Below are 25,405 nucleotides of genomic sequence, written 5' to 3'. Positions count from 1 at the left end.
GATAAATTCTTAAGTCACAGTGTACTGTTTTTTGTGTTTTTCTTTGGTCGGTTGTCAAGCAGGAGAAGTTAATTATTAGTTGTGACATATCAGAAGCAATTTAAAAGGCCTGTCTTCAACATTTCTTTTATTCTAATTATAGTCAGTTACTCATATGTGGGTAAATGGACAGAAACGATCTGTTTTTATTGTAGTTTGTAAATAACATTCATAATTTAGTGTTATGCTTCCATGAATACTCCATAGATTTTAGTGTAAGAAATAGCCTTTTTTTCTGAGTACCTTTGACATCTAGAATAGCTTCATCAGAGGAAAGCAAATGATGCTTCATGTAATGTTATTTTATGAATAGGTAAATGAATGGCCCACTTGAAATGACACTTGAAGAGAATTTCTTCCCTTTCTCATTTTCTTCTCATTTTTTAGCCCAGATTTGCATGATCAGGAATGTGAGATACTTTATTATTGGGAGTAGTTAAAAGAGTTTACTAGAAAATAATTTGAAAGAGATTGTGTTTTTGGAGATTGCCAGTAGAGGGCCTTATTAAACTGAATAAAATTTCACATACAGACCAATGGCAATAGGTACCTTGTGAAAGAAGCCATTATTTTTAGGATACCTTATTAATAGCAGTAAAACTACCAAAGTAATCTTTTTAAAGTGCATTGTATTTTTTTAAATCTGGAGAAATTAGAAGTCTTAACTTTTTATTTTCATTGTTAGGGAAAATTGGAGAATTCAGCCCATCCACCAAACCAGGACTTTGGATGCCAAGTCATAAAATCTGTACATGACCTTTCTTTTGGAGTTGGAGCTCTGGACTCTGAGCCTTTTGGGGAAATTAATATTGGCTGTTGAATACGGAGGAAAAACATGATGGTTCCCCTATCCTAGGGACAGTTTATACTTGCTTCCTACATTTGAGTGAGCCCCACCCTCAACAAAATGGGTTTTCTAGTCCCTGCACCTGGACCAGAATCTCACTCTGGGGTATACCCTCGATTCAGACACAGGGAAAGAGAATCTAGAGGAATCGTGAGAGCTGGAGGGCATTATTAAGTGCTCCATCATGCTATGTTGCCGTGAAGGAAGGAGCTGTGGGGACTTGAGCTGACTTTTCTAGAGTCATTTGGTGGGTTAGCACAGAGCTCTTCTCTTCCTACTCTCTGGCCTGTTTTCAGCTTCTCCTCCTCACTAAAATCTCTCCTTAGGAAGGCTCCCCCTCCCCCTGCAACCTCACTGGGACAATTCCTGCTCAGCCTGAATGTTCCTTCCTCAGGAGAGCTTTCCTTACTTGTTATAGACTCGGATCGCTTCAGGTACTTGCTTTGCATAGCACGTATCACTAGTGTAATTAAATAGATGGTCAACTATTGGATTCAGAACGTCTCCCTGTCTAGGCTTTAGTTGCATAGAGGCAGTATCTGTATCTATCTTGTTTAATATTGTAGCCTGAGCACCTAGAACAGTGGCTGGTAAATGGTAGGTGAACAACAAATATTTGTGTGAATGGACAAATATAAGCAAGTTTTCAGACTTTAGTGCTTTCTCCTCTCCATTCTTACACATCTGAAAACATTCCTTTTTACAACTCAACTGATGACATTCAAATCTCATGGCTTTCGACATTCCTGTGGACCCAGGGAACAAAGGCAAGACATTTCTTTTTACCGAACTTTTAAGGATTGAGTGAGTGCCTGTTTAGTTCCAGCCGTGTAAGTATCAATACCCATGGCATTCGTCAGTGGGGGCTCTATAGGTGTGAGGGTGTGTGAGTGAATGAAGAAGAGGATGGACAAGATTTATTTTCTTCCCTCGTTGATGAGGACAAGGGACTGGGAAGAGGAAGAGGTCTTGCATTGCGTAATGTGCCCCTTTATGTTTCCCAGCTTGAGCTGGTAATTTTCTGGATACCCTTTCCCTGAGAGGCTGCATTATACACCAAAAAGACCAGGATTTTTGGAGTCAGTTAATACAGATAGAGTAACAGACAACAAATAGCCACAGCTCGTGCACATGTGACCTTTACCCTTAGATAGATCTGGGTTTCAGCCTCTGTTCGGATCTCCATCAACTTTGGGAGAGTTATTGAATTTCCTTGAGCTTGGTTTCCTCATCCATAAAATGTAGGAATATCAACAATGATTTCACCTGATATTTATTAAGTGCTTGCAGTGTGTCTGGCCCTGGCACGCTTTCCATTTATATTGTCTCATTTAATCCTCAAAATAGCCCTCTAGATAAATATGCCAATCAATTCTATTTCATAGAAGACAAGACAAAAGGTACCGAAAGGTTAATTTGTTCCAAATTGCATAGTGAGACTTTGACCCAGATAGTTAGATTATATTACCTCCTTATCATTGTGAGGATTAAGTGAGATAAAGTACGAAGAGTGCCTGCGCAACATTAGACTTGTAGTACGTGGTGAGTCTTACGGCCACTATTGGCTCCTTATCGGTGAAGACATTATGGGTCCTTGTAAGCAGGTGATTGCTGAAGGGAAATGAGAGGGCTACTGTCAGCCCCATGTGTCTGGTCATACGGACTTGTGGTTTAATCCTGATGTCCAATGTCAAGAACTCCATTTACTCGGCATTTTGGCACGTACAAGTATTTGTAGCCCGAAACAGCTAGCAAGGAGGCTGCCCACCCCTACCCTCCTGGACCGTGAATACACGTATTATGTTCTCCCCATATGGACATATTTTTCATTGCTCAATACCCTGTGTCTGTTTATGTGATCCCCCTGGCTTTATCATCTCTGCATTTTGTTTGGCAAAACTGCCAAATCCCGTGGTCTTTTGTATACATAGAACAGCTTATTTGAAGTACAGTGGAACCAGGTTATGGAGTTGGGTGGGTATAAAGTGTGTTCAGCTCCTTTTGGGGGGGCCTTGATTTGACGCCTTTTTCCTGCACCCCCGGACCCTTTCCGTAGCTCCTCCCACCCCCTTCCTCGTCTCCATCTCTCTCTCTCTCTCTTTACCCCACCTTATGTCTCTGTCCTTGTCTCTCTCAGTCATCCCTCTTCTCATCTCTCCCTCTCTTTGCTCATCTTCTTTGTTTGGTTCTTTTCCTTCTTTATCTTCATTTACCTCTTCTCTGCTGCCTACTCCTCAGAAAGCCAAGCGGAGAAGTGATGGTGGTCAGTGTGTCTCACTGACGATGGACCAGGCACTGGAGAAGGGAATCATTTCAGGTCTCTACCTCTCCATAAACTTCAAATACCCTAGGGCCTCATTCTAATGCTGATCCCGTTAAACAAAGGGCACATCCAGATTTCAAGCCAAAGTAAGGGAGAAAGCAAAAGAGCAAGCAGAATGGTGGAGTGGAGTGAAATCTGGATGGAGAATGGAACAGCCCTGCTTGTAAAATTCTTCCACAAGCCAACTGTATGACATGGGATCAAGTGGCCCCATCTGCAAAGTGAAAGGTGGGGATCAGATCGTCACAAGGCCGTTTCTGGCCCCGTGATCCTGTTTTTCCTTAACACGCAGTGACTTCAATCTGACTCACAACACAGACAGTCATGCACAGCACTAAGGAGAAAAGCCCCTCCCCCAGGACAGTGGGCGCAGGTCTGGGCTGTGAGCACGAGGACCCTTGCAGCATCTGAGATCTCCAGAAGTCCCATTTTCCCAAAGTGCTGGAGTGACTCGTCACTGCACAGCGCTGTGTCTTCACAACAGATGTTGAAGGATCACCCTTGAAAGGGTGTTTCTCCAAAGCGTTTAATTATAACCTCCACAGAAGATTAACAGATGTTGTAATTGTCTTTACTCTTTGATTAAATAGTTTCTGCATGAGTGGCTTTCTTAGATTTTCCTTCTCTGTCTTTACAAACTGACATGTGTCTGCAGTTTTCTACAGATAGCTCCTCAATGGGCTTGGTAAGAATCTTTGCAGATTCATAATTTCATTCTATCTCTTTTCTTTACCTGTCTATCTGTCACATATCCTCTCTCTCTCTCTCTCTCCCCTCCCTCTCTCTCTCTGTTATCCATCACTCTCTCTCTCTCTCTCTCATCCATCTCCCTATCTATCTGTCTATCTACCTACCTACTTACCTACCTACCTACCTACCTATCAAACCTGGGCTGGGACAAGCTGTGCTTCTATAGACTGAACCATTGGTTATACAGGCAGCCAGGTGACGGGAATATGAACGTGGTTAGGAGACTGGTCTCTTTCTTTACCATTTGTCCAGGGAAGTGACTGATGCCCATAAATATTCCCTTGGAAAAAGTTGTGCAAAGTGGGAAAAGAAAATTCTGCAAACCTCGTGCGGCAACCAAGCATGCCAGGTGCCAAGCGTGCAAATGAGTTTGCAAGCAGAGAGAAAAACCAACATTCATGATGTGAATGTCTACAGATTTCCTTGGCAGTATTTGCTCTGGGAAGATAAGTTATCAGCCAGAAGCCTTATCTACATCAAAGGCATTATTTTCATTCCATTATTGAGAACCCAGGATTCTTTGCATCAGAGATGTGGCCTGTGTTCTAGGGCTCATTTATCTCACCTTCTACTTAGCCCATCAGGAAGGAGGATGCCACTAACTTTACATGAATAAGAATGCTTCTTTCTCAGTGTCCAAAGTAGTGTGTTTTTTCCCTGAGAAGAAAAAACTATAACGAAGGGGTTCAGACATGAAGTCAATTTATGGTTGATGAAGACAAGAGGAATGGAAGTAAATACTGAATCAGTATTTTAGAGGGGTCTGCCTAATGATTGTCCCCACCTCACCATATGGAAACATCTGAAAAGGGCTCATAAATCAGGGCAAAGGTCAATTCTTAGATCAACTTGAGGGAAGAGAAAGATCATTGGCTTCACTGGATGAAGTAGTATTAAGCCTTTCATTGGGGGAAAAAAGGAAGAAAATACTTAGATTGTTTAATCAAATAGACCCCATGTAAATTTGATCTGTTTTATCTGTATTTGCTAAGGAAGAGGAGGGAAAAGAGTATTTTCTGAGTGTACGATGGATTCTGAATATATGTGCTACTAGAAAATCAAAAGGGAAAAATACTTTATGGGGTTCACAACATATTGGAGAAAAGGAGATAATCTCACAGGGAACATTCAAAGAATACTATAAACCAATCAATATGATTGAATTCCAAATGAATGATCAGAGCTTTGCCAGACTAAACGGTTTTATAAATTGACTGGGATCTTGACCCTTCTACAACCCATATCTATAAGAAATGGCTAAAGAAATTTGACTTATTCAGGTGATTTGGAGGAGAAAGAGGAGTTTAAAACTTTTTATGAAGTATAATATACATGCAGATAAGTGCACATAAGTATACAGCTTGACACATTTTTACAAAGTGAATATACCTGTACTACCAGCTTTCAGACCAAGGAATATCACCAGCACCCTCCTTAAGTTCCCTTTTAATCACACCTCTCAGGTAATCATCATGAGAACTTCCAGTAGCATAGATTAATTTTGCCTGTTTTTGCACTTGATATAAATGGAATCACCAGTATGTATAATTTTCTTTCATTCAAATTGTATTTGTGTGATTCATCCACATTGCTGTGGTTAGTTGTAGAGTTTTCATGCTCATTGTTGTATAGTATTCCATTGTGTGGCTGTGTCATAATATAGTCTCTCTACTGTTGGTGGTGTATTTGGATAGTTTTCAGTTTGGGACCATGACAAATAGTGCTGATATGAATATTCTAGTACACACATATCCCTTGGTGAATAAACATACACATATCTGAGTGTGTATGTGTGTGAGATTGCTGCATCACAGGGAATCTAGGAGATACTGCTGAATAGTTTTCCAAGGTGGTTGCCCCAATTTTTATTTCCACTAACAATATGTGAGGGTAAAGGTGGTGTTTGAATTTACTCGAGAGAATACTACTTAACTTCCACTACTACTTAGGGTAGAAGTTAAAGAGAAACAGTTGTGGCCTAATGTTAGGCAGAACTTTTGATCATCTGGAAATTCACAGACTGAAACTGGAGCCATATGAAATAGTTCCTTGCCTCCTGAGGTGCTCAGACAGTGAGAGGATGGTCTTTATTGAGAAGGAAGGTGAGCTGGAGTATTCCAAGGCCTCTTCCATCTATGGACTTTGTAGATCTACATTAATAAGCTCTATGAAAACAAAGATGCAAGAAGTTAAAAGCAGCCATTGCCATGGACCAGGTGGTCAGATGGTAGGAGACCAGATGTGAGTCCACAGGAGTGATTACACAGTCAGTGTTGACTGTGGATGAGGGCAGAGGCCATTCAAGGAAGGGAGACAGGTACATGGACCTGAGCACGAAGTGGTAGAATTGAGGGAGTCATAAAAAGAGATAATATATTAGTAGATAGAAGGAAGGAGAGTAGTTTTCATGCAGCTAGAGGTGTATTTTAGAGTATGAATGGAACACAGGTTGACGCAGTTCACTGTGCTGGTTGCTTAGAACCAATTACGAGAAATATAAAGCAAAGCAGAGGCATTTGATCAGCTCAGTCTGAGATCAAAGGATTCCTGAAACATGCCCTGGAGGAAAGCTGTTCCACAGGGTTGTGGCCAGGTAACAGACCCCAGGGCACAAGACAGAGGAACATTTCTGCAAGACTCATTGGAGACTATGTAGGGCTCAAACTTCCAATCTCTTCCACACATTGGATCCCTCTGATTTCTAACTTCTGTTTGTACGTCAATATCCTCACTTCCCCTGGAAAACTCATGGTGCCTTTCTATGGTTAATCTGTTATGGGTTCCCCAGTCACCAGCCCGTGTTACCTGGTATTGAGCAAACACTTCACTGAACCCTGTTCCCATCACTACCAATTCCCCCATGGAATGGGGGCAAGTTGATGGGGAGGGGCAAATGCATCCCCTACTTGACAGAGTTATTTTAGATCAGATTCCATCTAACTCTATCTTATTTCTTTCACCTTACTTTGATGCTTGTCATTTCATGATTCCTATGTACAGACATGAGAAATATCTTCTCTAAGTTGGTACTAGGACCTGATCAGAGAGTACTAAGAAGTCTGATCATGTCTCCTTTTCACTTCAACTGCCAGGAAGCTCAGAACCAGAATTACGTATTTAAGTACAAGTGCTCTGTTGGCTCGTATCCTGCATATTTGCAATTTTCCATTCTCTCATCTTTGTACTTTGTGGTAGACAGAATCCTAAGATGGACCCCGAGAGATCAGCCCTTTCTTATACATGCACGTGGTGTATAATTCCCTCTCTCTGGAGTGTGGGCAGAGCCCGAGATTATGATGGTTCTCACTCCTGCGATTAGGTTACGTTGTATGGTAAAGGTGGGGAGACTTTTTCAAGTGTAATTAAAGTCCCTAATCAGTTTACTTTGAGTTAATAAAAAAGGAGATTTTCTTGGATGGGCCTGACCTAATCAGACAAGTCCCTTAAAGTCTAGAGACCAGAGATTCGAAGCCTCAGAGATTCTCCTGGTGACCTTGAAAAAGCAAGTCACCATGAGTTGTACAGATGCAAGGAAATGAATTCTGCTCACAGCCACACGAGCTCAGAAGACTCCAAGCCTCAGGTGAGACCTCAGGCGAGACCTCAGACCTGCTTACCTCGTGAGACCAGAACAGAGGCCCCAGATAAGCTGTTCTCAGATTCCTGAGCCATGGAAGCTGTGAGATAATAAATGTGTATTATTTTTAAGCCATCAGTTTGTTGCACAACAATAATTAATGTGCATAGTTTCACTCTATCTTAGTTTTTTCCTTTATTTGTTGTGTATGTAGCCTCTTTAATTCCTTTGTGACTTGATTGAAATTGAATGGATTAAGGAATAAATTCAATAGTGTCCTAGGGCCCCCTCACACTTACTCCAGGGTGATAGGGATGGGGCTGTCCCCTCCATGGCCTCAGCCTCCCTCCTACCTCTGTGATTTGGCTCATGCCTTTACCTCTACTTGGAAGGTCTTCTTGGAATCTCCACTTCTTTAAACTCCATTCAAACTTATAGGCTTAGCTTGAGTTCTACATCCTCCATAATTCTTGCAATCTGATTTTTGAAGGATTTTTTTTCTTTTTCTTTTTTTTTCTTTTCAATATTTATTTATTTGGTTGTGCTGGGTGTTAGTTGCAGCTCATGGGCTCCTTAGTTGTGGCTCGTGGGCTCCTTAGTTGTGTCTCTCCAACTCCTTAGTTGCAGCATGTGGGTTCCTTAGTTGCGGCTTGCCGGGTCCTTAGTTGTGGCATGTGAACTCTTAGTTGTGGCATGCATGGGGTATCTAGTTCCCTGACGAGGGATCGAGCCCAGACACTATGCATTGGGAGTGTGGGGTCTTAACCACTGGACCACCAGGGAAGTCCTGAGGATTTTTTTTTTTTTTCTGTTTCTAAATCCCTACGGCTGGGGTTCCCAGTCTGAGGGTCGATGACATCATAATTACTTCAGGGAGGTTTTAAAAATGCAGATTCCCAGCATTCTCTCCCTCTCTGCCTTCCCTAGGGATTCTGGTTCATTATTGAATTTTTGAAAACCTTCCCAGGTGGTATCTTTGGGCAGTGAGGTTTGGCAATGGTTGCCCTGTCAACGTCGGCTCTGTATATAGTATCTTGTGTGACTTACTGCCTGTGCTCGAGGCTCTTAAAACTTTAAGCCAACTATATAAATCCCCTCTAGCCTGGACAGCATATTATATATTTCTTTAATCTTAACCTTGGTTTTATTATTTTTCTACTCATATCTTCCCTTTGGCTTTCCTTCCTCAATTATTTGTTTTATCATTTTCGTTTTGTGTGTATTTTTGTAAGTAATCACAAATCCTTGTGGGGGAATGAGACTGGGAATAAAGAAAGAAAGAGAAAACCAGTGTCCTCTTCCCTAATACTTTAATGTATGTGAATCTCGTTTCCCTGGCAACAGTAAAACTTTCTAAACCACGGATTCTGGCCCACATCGTACCTGGCACAATTTGACCGTATAGGAACAGTGTTCAGAAAACTAAAGACTGATGGTTGGACCGATAAGAAAAGGTCCTTGCTTTGTACAAAGAGCATTCCTTCCTCTCTTTTCTGCCCCGACCTTGTCTCCATCCTCACCCCCTTCTCCTATCTTTTGAAGCACGGAACAAAGAATTGCTCTTTTTCCTGGACTCAAGCATTCGAGGCTGGCATAATGCACAGATAAGGCTTCAGAATTAATAGGAGGACTCTTTGTCTCTTTCAGGGGGTTTCATCTGCCTGAAATGGCTTTACACTGAGGTGTATTATTTTTTGAGCTTCCTGGTTCTGTGCACAGGCACATTTTAGACACAGGGCTGGAAGTGTGAGTGGGAAGGGGGTGGGATTAATCATCAGACACTGCCCTTTCCCCTTCTAAAGCCCCATTGAATGTGCTACATTCAAGACAGCAACCATGCCCTTATGCCAAAGCACACATCTGTGATATCACTGGAAATGGTATCGTACAAGCTGTACTTGGTGAGTGGAACGTAATTGCGTGGGGAAGCAGGTTTATCATACAGAGCTGAGGAATGCTCGAGGGAAGTTCTACAGAGATAGTCATTGTGGAAAAACTGATAAATTGTACCCCTCTGAGTACTCCTTTGAAGCCTTTTCTACTGTTTTGAAAATGTATAATCTCTTGGCAGTGATGAGTCCCCTGTGTCTCTCTACTTGTCCTTTCTGCAAATCTCTTTTTACTTAGATTCTCCTCAGTGGAAAACTTTCTTTTTCTTTTTCTTTTTTTTTTTTTTTCTTTTGCCATTGGCTTTCTCTTGAATGTATTTGCATCAGAAGATCTGAACTGGCCAGGTGAGCATGGTAAAATATGCTGTGTGTGTGTGTACACGTGTGCATATATGGATATGAGCACATGCATTTGAGTTTCGGGGTTTCTGTTTTTGCCATTTGCATTAGACAAAAACACAATGTTATTTCATATGTTTCATACATTCCATATTTCATTAGCTTAGTTTCCAAATTAAGCTAATTGAACTTAGAAGACACTATATCAAAAATTCAAATAACTCCCGGGCATTTTAACTAGTGGCATTCATCTTCTTTTCTACTAAAATCAACAGTACTTTCTGCTTGATGGAGATGTTTCTGTGCCATTTTCTCCAATATCGTTGGGGTTATGCTTAAGCCATTATAAATGTTTTCAAAGATAAATGTTTGGACCATTGAATTCTGCCTCTTACTTCCTACCCTTATCACCCTATGTTCTTGTAAGGATACAGAATTCTCACATATGACTCAAAATGTTTCAGTTTTGTTTCTTAGATGCTTACTTAGTGAGAGCTCATGGAAGCATTACACAACGCAGGTTCTCAGAGTGAGCATGTCACGCATAGAGGTATTCAGTGTGGTAGTGACTGAAGCTGATTGGACTAGAAGGCTGCCCTTGTGGAGCAGCAGAGCCTGCAGGCAGCCATGCAACCCGTCATACGCTGTTCCATGATGCTGATCAACTGAAACAGAAACATATTTCTAGAGACTATACCTGCTTTGCAGTTTCCGTCACCACCTTCACTCTCTGCCTTGCCTCCAGCTAATTAAATCTGTGTTGATCGCAGGCAGAGGGAAGTGGAGAGCTAAGTGTGCCAGTCAGTTTCCTTGATAAAGCAGCTCTGGGTGCAGTGTCCCACTCTGGGAACTACCTTGCGAATTCGGCAACCCAACTCGGCTATTTCTGTATCTCCTGGCACACCGACTTCAAACAAGAACAAGCAAAGTTTTGCCAAGAATAGCTTAAGCAAAAAGTTTAATATTCTGTAACAGATAATGAAGAAAACTGAATGAAGAAAACTGAATGAAGGAAAGATGAGTTTAGCCTCAAATTCTCCACACCAGCTGCCTTCAATATTTGGTTCCATGTCTCTCTATTCTTTTTTTGGGGGGGATGGGGTGGGGGAAGTGTCCTTCCCGAAACCTGATCAGAACTTTGCATAAGCCCTTGTTGCCCAGGGTTCCAAAGGAGTTCTGCCTTCCTTAATCAGACTTCCAGAATTATCGAGAATTATGCTTATGGGGAGGTCATGGTTAGCAGAGCATTGAAGAATGAGGACACAGGAGTTCTGGATTAATGACAAAGAATGACTTGAAAGGGAATTATTGTACAGGCAGGGGACACTTTAAGGGAGATATGAATTTGATTTTGAGGCTGATAGTTACATTTCTGGGAAATGTAAGGCATCATTCTCTGCCTTTCTGCATCAAAAATTGTGAGTAATCATTGGGACACAACAGGAAGGAGTTAGTGGTTTAGATTAATAGAAATGTGGGTGTATTCAAAAGTAGAGGGGATCTTTAGCTATGTATCCTAGAAAACATTTCATATACATGCGTGAAGTGGTGTGTGCAAGGGTGAACATTGTAGCACCATTTGTAATAGTGATCGTTATTCTCAGTCTAAATCTCCATCAGTAGAGGAAGGGTGACACATCACTCCATTCACACTACAGAGCCCATGTAGCATTAAAAGAACAAAGGAGAGCTATTTACCTTCACATTGCATTACCTCTTAGACATAATATTAAATGAAAACAAATCAAGTTGTCAAAAATATGTAGAGTAGGGTACCATTTCTGTTTCAAAAATCTTACCTATAAACATGTACATATATGTATGTACATGGACTGAAATGTTTTATAAAGATAACAAATCATTGTTTTTTTTCCCCTAATTGAGAGGATATAATTAAGAGTGTGTGAAGAAGAAACTTTTGCTGTTTTCCATATCGGTCTCTATGTAATTTTAAATTTTTACGTTGAGAATATATTCATGTTTTACTTTTGAGAAAGATCTACCTGTGTGTGTATGTATATATACCTGTATATTTGTTTATATAGATTTTAATAAGAAGGGGATATTCTGAAAGAATATTTCATAGGATTATGAGAAAGGGAGTTATTTTTTCCCAAATAAGTAATCTGAGGTAACCAAAGGTAGTATAAAAGAAGAACAGAATCTCAGCTGTTCTCTGGTTGAGTTACAGTTTCCAGACATGGTAATGTTGACTTTGAGATACAAATCAAAGCTGTTAAGATACAGATCACCAGCTATTTCTCAGTACATGTGAAGCAGCATAAGTTATTTGCAAAGAAATCCATTGCTTCAGGAGTTTAATTTCATTTCAAACAAGTTGAGCTTGTCCCAAACATTCAGCCCTGGGACTCGGGATAACTAGATAAGTGAGCCGTGGTCCTGGACCTAGAGGGTAAATAATCGTGGGAAGGACAGACATGTAAACACCTGTCATTTATTCACGAGTCTCCACTCCAATAGCAGCCTGAGTGAAGAACTCGAGAGGAGAACACGCTGTGGGCCTGCAGAGGGAAAAACAAATATTGATTGTTTTCAGGGAGGTAAGAAATCTGTTTTCATGAAGGAGCATATGAAGCAGATCCTGGGGTCTAGGATGGATACAGAGGAAATGAAGATGGGAGAAGGCTGATGGCCTGGGAGAATGTTGATGCTCAAAGGACTAGAGGTTTCAGTGCTGATGAAAGTTCATTTCTGGAAGTTAAGAGTGATACTAATGGGTTGAAATAATAATATTAGATGTGAAACTTCCAGGGACCTACAAAAAAGGCAATTTTATCTGGCTAATAACTGACATATCTTTTTTAATTGACGTATAGTTGATTTACAACGTTGTGTTAGTTTCAGGTGTACAACAAAGTGATTCAGTTTTATATGTGTGTGTGTGTGTGTGTGTGTGTGTATATATATATTCTTTTGTGTACTCTTTCCCATTATAGGTTATTACAAGATATTGAGTACAGTTCCCTGTGCTATACAGTAGGACCTTGTTGTAATAGCTGACATTTCTTGAACACTTCACTGTGTGCTTGGTACTCTGCTAAGTACCTCATATGAGTTATCTCACTGAATCCCTAATGTAACCTTATGATGTAAATAGCATTGTGAGCCTGCCTATGGTACAGTAGTGTTGTGATTTCCATTTTATAAATAAGCAAAGTTGAGACTCAAAGAAACTAACTTACATATACAATATTGTAACACCAGATCTGAATAGCTTCAAAACCCCTGATTTTATTTATGCCAATACTGCACCCAGAACTAGACAACCTTGAGGTTTTGTCCTAAAGGGAATAACTGGGAGTTATAGTTTCCAGAGGTCAAGCACTTTCAGAAGATAAGAACATAACACATGGCTATCCAAGTGGACTGTTAAAATGGTGACAGGATGAAAATCGCATCATAAAAGATGTCCAGGAAATCCATGTGAAGGTTGGCTTCACCCCTGGTTATGGTAGTGAACAGGAAGGAAATGAGAACTGTGAACAGGAGTTAGAGCTCCCAAGCATGGCAGCACGTTCTGAAGCTTGTTAGTTGGAGACGGTAGTAAGCAAGTGGTAAAACTAGATGGTGTGGAATGAAAGGGAAGTGGTGGAGGACATTTAACAATATCTGTAAAGTCATAACTTCACCTGAAGCAAAAGATCATGGTTTTTCACACAGTTAAGCAACTGTAACAAAAATTTGGAAACCACCTCTATGTTTAATAAAAAGGGATGGCTAAAATACGTGACAGTACATCCAATGAATGGCATGCTGTCAGTCCTCAAAAATGAAACTGTGGAAGAATGCTTAATGCCATTAAACGATACTTGCTCCATAGCTGTTGGTGGAGAATTTTATAGCATGTTTTCCCATTTTTGTAAGTATATTGTCATAGACATCTGTTATGTCTGTGACTGCTTGTTATCTCATACACAGCTTTTTTATGTTTGGGGACATTGCCACATTATGACCATCTCCTCCTGGACACTGAATCCAGGATTCACATTTCCAGCCTCCTTTGCAGCTAGGATGCAGGCCTATGACTTGAGCTCTGCCAACCAGGTATACTATGTGAGAGAAATCATTCCTGAAGTGAGTAACACATACCAACCATTCCTGTGGAAAGTTTTCCATTTTATTAAATGAGCGATGGCAGGAACATTGAGCTTTTAGTAGGGGGTGCGGGGAGAGCTGGGTTTGGAGGGAACAGCAGTGGCTTCCTCATCAGCCCAGTTCTGTGGTGTGATTTGGGGGTTTGTTTCTGGCAGTTTAGCCTTGAGTCCAGTTCCCAGCCCTCCCAACCATTTTGTGAGTCACCCAATAACTTTTTATAATAATTTCTTTTGCTTCTTAATCAGTCAGCATCAGTTACAAAACAGAGTTGATACTAGTCTTTTGTTACTGCACTTTTTCTTGTTTTCTGCAAATGTTCATCAAACAGAAAGTTATCAACTACCTACTATTTGCTCACTACTAAAGCAGGTATTAAAGATAAAGACACTTCATGATGCTTTCTCTACTTCCAGTCTACATATTAGATGTACAGTCAGGAGAGTTTCTTTAAATAATCTTGGCAAGGATTTTTCTCCAGGATGCATGAGGATATTAATAGTTTGAAGGACCATGACACAATTAGCATATATTACATAAAGCTTATTTAAAATTTTTATTGTGATCATCTCTGAATTAATTTCTATTGTTAAATTAGCCTATTTTCTCAAATTAGCTGTTGCTCTCATCTTTTGTCTTCATTTACATAATTCTCCATTTCAGTTAAATTCTCTTTTCTCTTTTTAAGAAAGTAACTTGATTGTTAAATTTGCTCTATTATTACATCTTCTTTGTAATTAAAAGTTATAACAAAGTTAAAAAAGATTGTAAGAAAAAAATCATGCATTTTACCTTCAGAATATCCTTCAGTGCTTTTTCAGTGAGTGTCTGGGGAAGGTAAGCATTTTCGTTTTGGTAAGTCTAAAGAGTTTTTTTATCTTGTTCTCATTCTGGGGTTGTATTTTAGTTCAATTTGGAATTCTAGGTTCACAGTTACTTCCCCTCAACACTTTGAAGACATTATTCTCTTGTGTTTGGGCATTTATTTTTTGCCAACTAGAAATATGTTGGCAGTCTATCTATTCTAACAGACTTTCATTTGTATGTCACTTAGAAATTATCTCTGGTAAGTATTAGGAATTTCTCATTAGCCTGATGTTTGTATAGTGTTAATATTATACATGTTGAAAAGAATTTATTTTTATTTATACTGTACTTTCAATTATAAAAATACATATTCTTCAGTTTTGGAAACTTTTTAGCCATTATTTCTTAGAATATTTCTTCTATGTTATCTTCTTTTCTTTTCCTTTTCTTTTCTTTTGGAATTCCTTAGATGCATTTTAAAACCTTTCAATCAAGTTTTCTTAACTCCATCTTTTTCTTTGTGTTTCATTTTAAGTGAATTCATTAGTACAATTTTTTAATTCACTAATTCTCTCTTTGATTGTCTTGTTAGGCTTTATCTTGGTTATGGCATTTTATTTCAGACCATGGTTTTCTTTTCTAGATTTATAATCCTTGTTCACACCCACTTATTTGTGTTTTTTATCTGCCTGACCTTGTATCACAATTTCTCATTCCTTTTATGAATACTATCCCATTTTTTATTTTGATTTTTACATATTCAGCTTATTGAGGTATATTTGACAAGTAAAACATGACATATTTTAAAGCATACAATGTGATGTTTTGATATACAATATACATTGTAAAATGAGTACTACAGTCAAGCTAATTAACATATACATCACCTCATATAGTTATGATTTGTTGTGTGTGTTTGGTGAGACACTCAAGATCAACTCTCTTAACAAATTTCAAGTACACAATATAGTATTACTAATTATAGTCACCATGCTGTACATTAGATCTCCAGAACCTATTCATCCTGCAACTGAACCTTGGTACCCTTTGATCAACACGTCCCTGGTTCCCTCATCCCCTTAGTCCCTAGATACCACCATTCTATTCTCTGCTTTTATGAGTTTAACTTTTTTAGATTCCTTACTTAGGTTATTTCTATATCCTGGCTTTTATGAATGATGCTGCACTGAACATGAGAGTATAGACATCTCTTTGATACAGTGATTTTGTTTCCTTTGGATATATACCTAGAAGTGGGATCGCTAGATCACATGGCAGTTCTATTTTTAATTTTTTGAGGAATCTCCATATTGTTTTCCATACTGGCTGCACCAATTTATGTCCAACCAACAGTGCACAAGAGTTCCCTTTTCTCCACATCCTTGCCAACACTTGTTATTTTTTGCCTTTTTGATAATACCTATTGTTTTTTGGGGGAGATGGTGGATAAGGGGAAGCTACTTTATTTTTTTTCTTTTATTGAAGTGTAGTTGCTGTACAATATTATATATGTTACAGGTATACAATATATTATAGTAATTCGCAATTTTTAAAGGTTATACTCCATTTATACTTATTATCAAATATTGGCTCTATTTCCTGTGTTGTAGAGTGTATACTTGTAGCTTATTTTATACCTAAATGTTTGTACCTCTGAATCCCCTACCCCTATATTGCCCCTGCCCCCCCACTTCCCTCTTCCTACTGGTAACAACTAGTTTGTTCTCCAGATCTGTGAGCCTGTTTCTTTTTTGTTATTTTCACTAGTTTGTTTATGTTTTAGATTCCACATATAAGTGATATCATACAGTATTTCTCTTTCTCTGTCTGACTTATTTCACTTAGCATAATGCCCTCCAAGTACATCCATGTTGCTGCAGATGGCAAAATTTCATTGTTTATTTATGTCTGAGTAGTGTTCCCTTGTATATATCTATACCACATCTTCTTGATCCATTCATCTGTTGATGGACACTTAGGTTGCTTCTATATCTTGGCAATTGTAAATAATGCTACTATGAACGTTGGGGTGCATGTATCTTTTCAAATTAGTGTTTTTGTTTTTTTCAGATACAGACCCAGGAGTGAAACTGCTGGGTCATGTGGTAGTTCTATTTTTAGTTTTTTGAGAAACTGCCATACTGTTTTCTACAGTGGCTGCACCAATTTACATTCCCACCAACAGTATATGAGGGTTCCCTTTTCTCCACATCCTCGCCAACATTTATTGTATGTGTTCTTTTTGATGATAGCCATTCTGGCAGGTATGAGGTGATAGCTCATTGCGGTTTTAATTTGCATTTCCCTGATAATTAGTGATGTTGAACGTCTTTTCATATGCCTATTGGCCATCTGCATTTCTTCTTTGGAAAAATGTCTATTCAGTTCTTCTGCTCATTTTTTAGTTGGGTTGTTTGTTTTTTTGATGTTGAGTTGTATGAGCTATTTATATATGTTGGATATTAACCCCTTATCAGTCATATCATTTACAAATATCCAGTAGGTTGTCTTTTCATTTTGATGGCTTCCTGCTCAAAAGCTTTTAAGTTTAATTAGGTCCCATTTGTTTACTTTTGCTTTTATTTCCTTTGTTTTAGGAGAGGGATCAAAAAATATATATATTCCTGTGATTTATGTCAGAGTGTCCTGCCTATGTTTTCATTTAGAATTATAGTATCCTGTCTTACATTTAGGTCTTTAATCCATTTTTAGTTTATTTTTGTATACAGTGTTAGAGAATGTTCTAATTTCATTCTTTTACATGTAGTGGTCCACTTTTCACAGCTTATTGAAGAGGCTGTCTTTTATCCATTGTATATTCTTGCCTCCTTTGTCATAGATGAATTGGCCATAAGTGTAGATAATAGCTATTCTAACAGGTATGAGGTGATATCTCATTGTGGTTTTGATTTGCATTTTTCTGATAATTAGTGATGTTGAGCACCTTTTTATGTACCTGTTGGCCATATTTGTGTGTCTTCTTTTTATTGTCAATTTTTGTTTGTTTCATTGTTTTTATTTGTCAGTGAATTCTCCTTATTTTAAAATTTTGGTTCTCTACTTAGTATTAGTTTTTATATACTTTACGTTTTCTATTTCATCTTGAATGTGGATTTTTCCCCCTTTTCTCTGCATATTCCTCTCCATCTAGAGGATTTGTGGATGCCTCCATAAGGCTTACCAGACACCCAGTTGAGAACAGGATTTTTTTAGATGAGTGACTTCCTGCATCCCTCCTGTAATATAAAATCGGGCACATCTCATAAAGCTGGGTTAGCATGTGACTTGGTTCAAGTCCTGTCTTTGGGACAACCTTGCCTTCTACTGTGCAGATCAGCATCTTTCGTTATCTGTAGCCTTGGGTAGCATTAGTTTGTATCAGTCTTCTTTGAAGTTTGAGGAACCCTTTTTTCCTGAAGGTAGGTTGCTGCCTTTTGGCTTCAGACTTTATGGAAATCTTTTAATACCTAATACATATTAGGTGTAAAATTCTTTCTCAGTTTTGTGCAACTCTACTCCCAGAACTCAGTAGACCCGGAACGTTGGTACTCTCTTCCTTCTCTGAGCTCAATTTCTGGTTCATAGAGGTGTTTATCTTGTTTATAGATAAACAATATAAACAGGGAATATATAAACCTGCAGCAGTTATGTATCTTTCTCAGCTATTATTTAATGGGAAATTCTTACTTTGAGGTCCATGTATCCATGGCTGGGCTGAAGAGTAACCATAAATCCTTAAAATTGTGCACAAAAATGTATGTTTGTATTTTTCCAGGGTGTTGTGTATTTAACTTCCACTGATCCTCAAAGTTTTCAAGAGCCACTGAACTTATGTGGCTCTTTCCATCTGAATGCATGTTATATTTGCCAGGAAGAGACATAGTAATCAGAATTTATCTTATTTTTCCTCCAAGATGTAAAATTACATTGTATACATTCAACAATGTAAGCGTAATTTTAAAAGGCAGTGGTACAGTGGCAGTTTTGGAAGGGTTTGAATGGAGTCGTCTAAAGTAAAGCTGAAATTCAGCTTCATGGTACAATTTTTTTTCTTTTGGTAGTCAGAGGAAATGCTTTCTTTAATGGGAAGAATACAAATACTTAAGACAGTAAACTGGTAATGATGAGGGTATTTATTTGTGTGTTAGTCTCTTAACAACTGTTTTTCTGAGATTATGGGAGTTAAATGCAGTTTGCTTGTTAGATGGAGAAAAATGTGTATTTAGCAAATGTGGGACTAAGACAGTGTCAGTGCTGTGCATTCCATAAGCATTCAATGTGTGCTAGTAGAAAATGATTGAGTCTATTGCCATTTATTCTAAGTGATGTAATTGACTAGTCTAGGCATCCAGCTTAACTTCAAACATTTTCTACACAATTCTTATGAATCTTTTCACAACTTACAATAAAATGAAAAAATAAAAGTTGATGATACAAATATATTACTTAGAACTAAAATAAAAAAGGAGTACATCATTTAAAACAACACCAAAAAAGTTAGAATGAATGAAGTATGACCTAGTTTTTCGTCTTGAAGCTTAAAAGGGATACAGTACAATGAACAATCCAAAATTGTATTTAGGAAAACAGTCTCATGTATAATGTCAACCAAAAGAATATGACATCTAGGAATAAATTTAGCAAACAAATTTCAAGACTTATACACCAAAACCTGCAAAACGTTGCTGAAAGAAATTTAAAAGATCTAAATAAATAGAAAGACATCCTGTTTTCCTGGATCAGAAGACATTGTTAGGATGGAAATAGATCCCCAAATTGATCTACAGACTCAGTGCAATCCCTATCAAAACCCCAGCTGGCTTTTTGCAGAAATTTATAAGCTGATGCTAAAATTCCTATGGAAATACAAGGTATAGTTATATGGAAATTAGCCAACACCATCTTGAAAATGAAGACTAAGTTAGAAGACTCACACTCCCAATTCAGAACCTACTACAAAGCTATATTAATCAAGACAATGTGGTTCTGACATGAGGCTAGACATAAATGTCAAGTGAATAGAATTGAAAGCATAGAAATAAACTGTCACACTTATGGTCAATTGATTTTTGACAAGGGTACCAAGACAATTCCGTGGGGGAAATAACAGTCTTTTCAATAAACAAGACTAGAGCAGTTGGCTATCTACATGTAAAAGAATGAATTTGGACCTCTACCTCATATCATACACAAAAGTTAACTCAAAATAACTCATATACCTGAAGGTAAAATCTAAAATTATAAAACATCTGTAATAGGAGTAAAGCTTCACAGCTTTGGAGTAGGCAATAGCTTCTTAGAAATGACACCAAAAGCATTAGCAACAAAACATAAAATAGATAACTTGAACTTCAGTAAAATTAAACATATTTGGGGATCAAAGGACATTAGCATGAAAGTAAAAAGATAACACCTGAAATGGGAGAAAATATTTGCAAATAGTGTATCTGACAAGAGACTATAACCAGAATAAAGAAAGAACTCTTACAACTGAACAATAAAATGACAAATCATCCAATTAAAAACTGGGCAAATGTCTGAATAGATGTTTCTCCAAACAAGATACACAAATGGCCAATAAGCTCATGAAAAGATGCTAAGCATTATTGGTCATTAAGGAAATGGAAATCAAAACTACAAAGAGAGAGCACTTCACACCAATAGAGTGACTATAATAAAAAAGATGGACAATAACAAATGTAGGCAGAGGTGTGGAGAAATTGGAACTCTGATACATTGCTGGTGACAATGTAAAATGGTACAGCCACTTTGGAAAACAGTTTGGCAGTTTCTCAAAATGCTAAACTAAGAGTTTCCATTTAACCCAACAATTCCACTTTTAGGTATATTTCCAAGAGAAATGAAAACATATATCCATATGAAAATTGTTCATGAATGTTCATAGAAAAAATGTGGAAACAATCCAAATGTCCAATAACTGATAAATGGATTAACAAAATATGGTAATTCATACAATGGACTATTATTCAACCATAAAAAGGGATGAAGTACAGATACATGCAATAAAACAAGTGATTCTCAAAAACATTCTGCTAAGTGAAAGAAGTCAGTCACAAAGACCATTCATCGTGGTTCCACTAATGTGAAATGTCCAGAATAAACAAATCCGTGGAGACAGAATGTAGACTTAGTCGTTATCTGCAACCAGGCAGGGGAGAGGGCATCGGGAGTTACCACTAATGTCTATGGGGTTTCTTTCTGGAATGTTGAAGGTTTTCTAAAATTAGATTGTGGTGATAATTGCTCGATTCTGTGAATTTACTAAAAACCACTGACTGTACACTTTAAATGGGTCAGTATTATGATATATGAATTGTATCTCAATAAAGCTGAAAATTAAGAGATGCAAAGAAGTTAAAAACCAAAGGTTTTAATTTACATAAATTGCTTTACAGGTCAACATATTTTAGAGCCAAAAGGGACCTTGGAGATTACTTATTTTCTTTTATACGTGGGATGAGGAAACGGAGCACTAGAGATTTTAGTTAATTTGTTGAAGATACATAGGTAGTTAGTAACAGAACCAGATATAGAAACCTTGTATTTGAAGTTCCAAAATCTATCAAAATATGCTAAACCCCACAGAAACCATCTACACAGCAAAGTAGGAGCTATAGATGTGGTCATAATTTAGGTAATTTAATTAGTGTGACCTACCAAAATATCCACATGACCTTAATATTTTTTGTGTGTGGATGAGACAGAAATATTAAAACTAACAAAGGAGAAAAAACATAAAGGAAACCAAAAGCTTACTAGAAGTATATACTCACATACCTTGGAAAATGTATTAAATTAAGGTAATGTATACAAATGTCTTTGAAGGAAAGACTTTTTTAAAATTAATTAATTTAATTAATTTATTTATTGGCTACAACGGGTCTTTGTTGCTGCATGTGGGCTTTCTCTAGTTGTGGCTAGAGGGTTTACTCTTTGTTGCGGTGCACAGGCTTCTCATTGCGGTGGCTTCTCTTGTTGCGAAGCATGGGCTCTAGGTGTATGGGCTTCAGTAGCTGTGGCTCGCGGGCTCTAGAGTGCAGGCTCAGTAGTTGTGGCACATGGGCTTAGTTGCCCCATGGCATGTGGCATCTTCCCGGACCAGGGCTCAAACCTGTGTCCCCTGCATTGGCAGGCGGATTCTTAACCACTGCGCCACCACGGAAGCCCTGAAGAAAAGACTTTTAAATCTCGTGCTGTAATGGCATACATGAATATCTAAAAATTATTCAGCAACCCAAGTAACATTTTAATTTTAAAGTAAGGAGAAAAAACCTTTATGCTCTCAGAACTTATTCTATAACTTAAGATAACTGCTTCCACATTTTGACTTCACGTAAAAGGAGAATAAATTACCTTTGAATAGAACGTTTGGATTTCTTCTATTTTCACAGGCAGGCGGTGGGAAATTATCTCCACCCCCCCCATTGCTGTTGTTAGTTTTTCATATTAGTGTTTAAGATTACAATCTTATTGGAGTTTTACATTCATTCACAATTTTTAAAATAATTATCAAATTTTAGAGGAGGAGGGAGGTTTGTGAGAACTCCTGTAGTCAAATTTGCAGGTTTGTAGCTTATAGGCTGCACACTACTCAGAGATAAATTTTATTTGGCTTGTGAAATATATTTTTTAAATCTAAGCAATATTTAAAAATGGAGAGATTTTGCATAAATCTCTGAATTTTTTTGGTTTCTCTTGAAAAATCAAAGGGTTTGGTAAAATGGACCTTCCTTCCTACATAGTGGTTTTGGCTAGAGTTGAGTGGCAGCTGCCCTTTTGGGACAAGATATGTGCTACCCAGGTGGTATGTTCCCCCAGGGCCAGTTTCCCTCCTTTACATTACATTACTGATTTATTATCCTTTTGGGTTTGCAGCTGCTGACTTTGCCCAATCATCCTTTTTTTTTTTTCCTACTTTTCCCATAAGGCACTTCATCAAATGCATGTGCACCTAGTAAAATAATTCAGACCTCACTGTCACCACGGCTACCTTCTCTTGGTCAAAAGAGTCACAAGTCTTGCTGATTATGTAAGAGAATCAAGTTGACTTTCCCCCCAGAAAGGAAATTGAGAATCCTGAAAGTATTTTATATCTTTAGAGAGGAACGTTCTCAACAGGGACAAAAATTGGTTCTTGGGACAAAAAATTTAGAAATTAGAATGGGTCGTGGTACCCTAAAGGGCCAGAATACATGAATAGATACATGGTATATCTGTGGTACTACAATTTCATGGGAGAATGGGAGCAGTTAGAAAAAAAAAACATTTTAATAGGGAAGATTTAAAAATTATAAATAAAAAATAGGAAAAATTTAAAGGAGGTTGGGGAGGTGATGCAAAATTGAAAAAACTTAAAAATCCTCAGAAAAGAGGGAGGACTCAAGACTCAGAAATGTTAATTCCTAGCCTAGCATTTCCTTGTCAAATGTGGTTCCTTCCTATAGGAAGAACCCCGAGTAAACGTATAAAGCAAATGGTAGTCAGGTAGAGAAGAAACACTGCCTTCAATCCAACTGCTCAGGAGACTATCTAATCCATTTACAAAAATAAGCAAGCATTTCTTTTCCTCCCCCGCCTCCAGCTTTATTGAAATATAATTAACATATAACACACTGTAAGTTTAAGGTATACAATGGGGTGATTCGATACATGTATATATTACAAAATGATTACCACAATAAAGTTACTTAACACCTTCATCACCTTACATAATGTAGCAACTTGCAAGTATGCAATACATCATTATTAAATTTTAGTTAATCATGCTGTACATTAGATGCCCAGAACTTACTCATAACTGGAAGCTCGTACCCTTTGACCAACATCTTCCCATTTTCCCCACCCCCCAGGCTGTGGCAACCATCATTGTACTCTCTGCTTCTATGAGTTTGGCTTTTATAGATTCCACATACAAGTGGAATCATACAGTCTTTCTCTGACTTATTTCATTTAGCATAATGCCCTCAAGGTACATCCATGTTGTCGCAGATGGCTGAATTGCCTTCTTTTTTTTATGGGTGAATAATATGCCATTGGAGATTTCATATATATATATATATATATATATATATATATATATATATATATATATATATATCAGCTTGTTTAATCTATTCACCCATCAATGGATACTAAGTTGTTTCCATGTCTTGGCTGTTGTGAATAACGCTGCAGTAAACATGGGAGCGTAAGTATTTCTTCAAGATAAGGATCTCGGGCTTCCCTGGTGGCGCAGTGGTTGAGAGTCTGCCTGCCGATGCAGGGGACATGGGTTCGTGCCCTGGTCCGGGAGGATCCCACATGCCGCGGAGCGGCTGAGCCTGTGAGCCATGGCCGCTGAGCCTGCGCGTCCGGAGCCTGTGCTCCGCAGCGGGAGAGGCCAGGACATTGAGAGGCCCACGTACCACAAAAAAAAAAAAAAGAAAAAAAGATAAGGGTCTCATTTCGTTTGGCTATATACCCAGAAGTCAGATTGCTCTATCACATGGTAAAAAAGCCAGAGGAAAGCAGAGATTTTAATGTTGCTTATGCAAGCATTAATTGCTGCAGTATAACTGTTTTTGGAGGGCAATTTAATACTGCCTGGTAAATTGAACATGTTCATAATCTATGACCCAATGAGTTCTCTGTATGAGAGAGAAACTTTTCTGCTTTTGTTTAGAAGGATGCATGAACAAAAACGTTCATAGCAGCATTGTTTATAATGTGAATGGCAAAACATTGGAAAAAATATCTATTTTTTGGTAATCGGGTAGATAAACTGTCATAAAATACATTTAATAGGATTCTTAAAATATTTAAAATGAATGAGGACTCCTTTTATCAACGTGGATAAATCTTGATGCTGTAGTGTTAAGTGGAAAAAAGATGGCAGTCATGTAAAGTGAAAAACAGAAGTCAAACCTGAATACAGAAAGCATGATACCATGTATATGAACTTTTAAACATGCACACTAAACAGTACTGTATATCATTCTTGGTACATACGTATGTAGTAAAAGTATAATTTATGCACAGTAAGGATGCTTCCCTACTACAGGATAGTGGCTAATGGGGCAATAATGGTATCTATAACGTTTTATTTATTTTTTAAAAGAAAAGACTAATTAAAGCAAATATGGTCAGATTGACTCTGTTAAATATAGGTGGTAGGTACATGAATGTTTGTTACTTTATGTACTTTTTGGTCAGTTTATTTTTTTAATCAAAAATAAGACATTTTAAAGCACAGTAGGGATCCAGGAATATGTAGAAATTTCCTCAATCTGGTAATTGGTAGGTACAAAGAGACCAGACAATCTCATACTCACTGGTGAAAAATGACAACTAACTCCACTGAATTAAGGAACAAAATTTCCCACTTTCAGTTTGCTCTTCTAGTCAAGGCAATATGACCAGAGAAAGAAAGAAATACTGGAAAGAAGGAGCCAAAGATGTTGCTATTTCTATCTAGAAAACAGAATAAAATAAGCCTATTTGGAACTAGCAAGAGGGCTCAGGAAAACGGCTAAAGAGAAGTTCAAAGTTTATTTATCAATAGTTTTTTTCTATGTACCTATAACCAATTAGAAAATGTAATTAGCAAAAATGATTTTATCTCAAGAGCAACAAAAAATGTAAAAACCTAGGATTTAAAGGGGACGTCCAAGGGCTATTTTTATGTCACTTTACTGAAGAACATGAACGATGACCCAGATTAA

Source organism: Hyperoodon ampullatus (genome assembly GCF_949752795.1).
Source record: "Hyperoodon ampullatus genome assembly, chromosome: 8".
NCBI lineage: Eukaryota > Metazoa > Chordata > Mammalia > Artiodactyla > Ziphiidae > Hyperoodon > Hyperoodon ampullatus.
The sequence above is the reverse complement of the archived record's forward strand: the minus strand, read 5'-3'. Positions refer to the sequence as shown.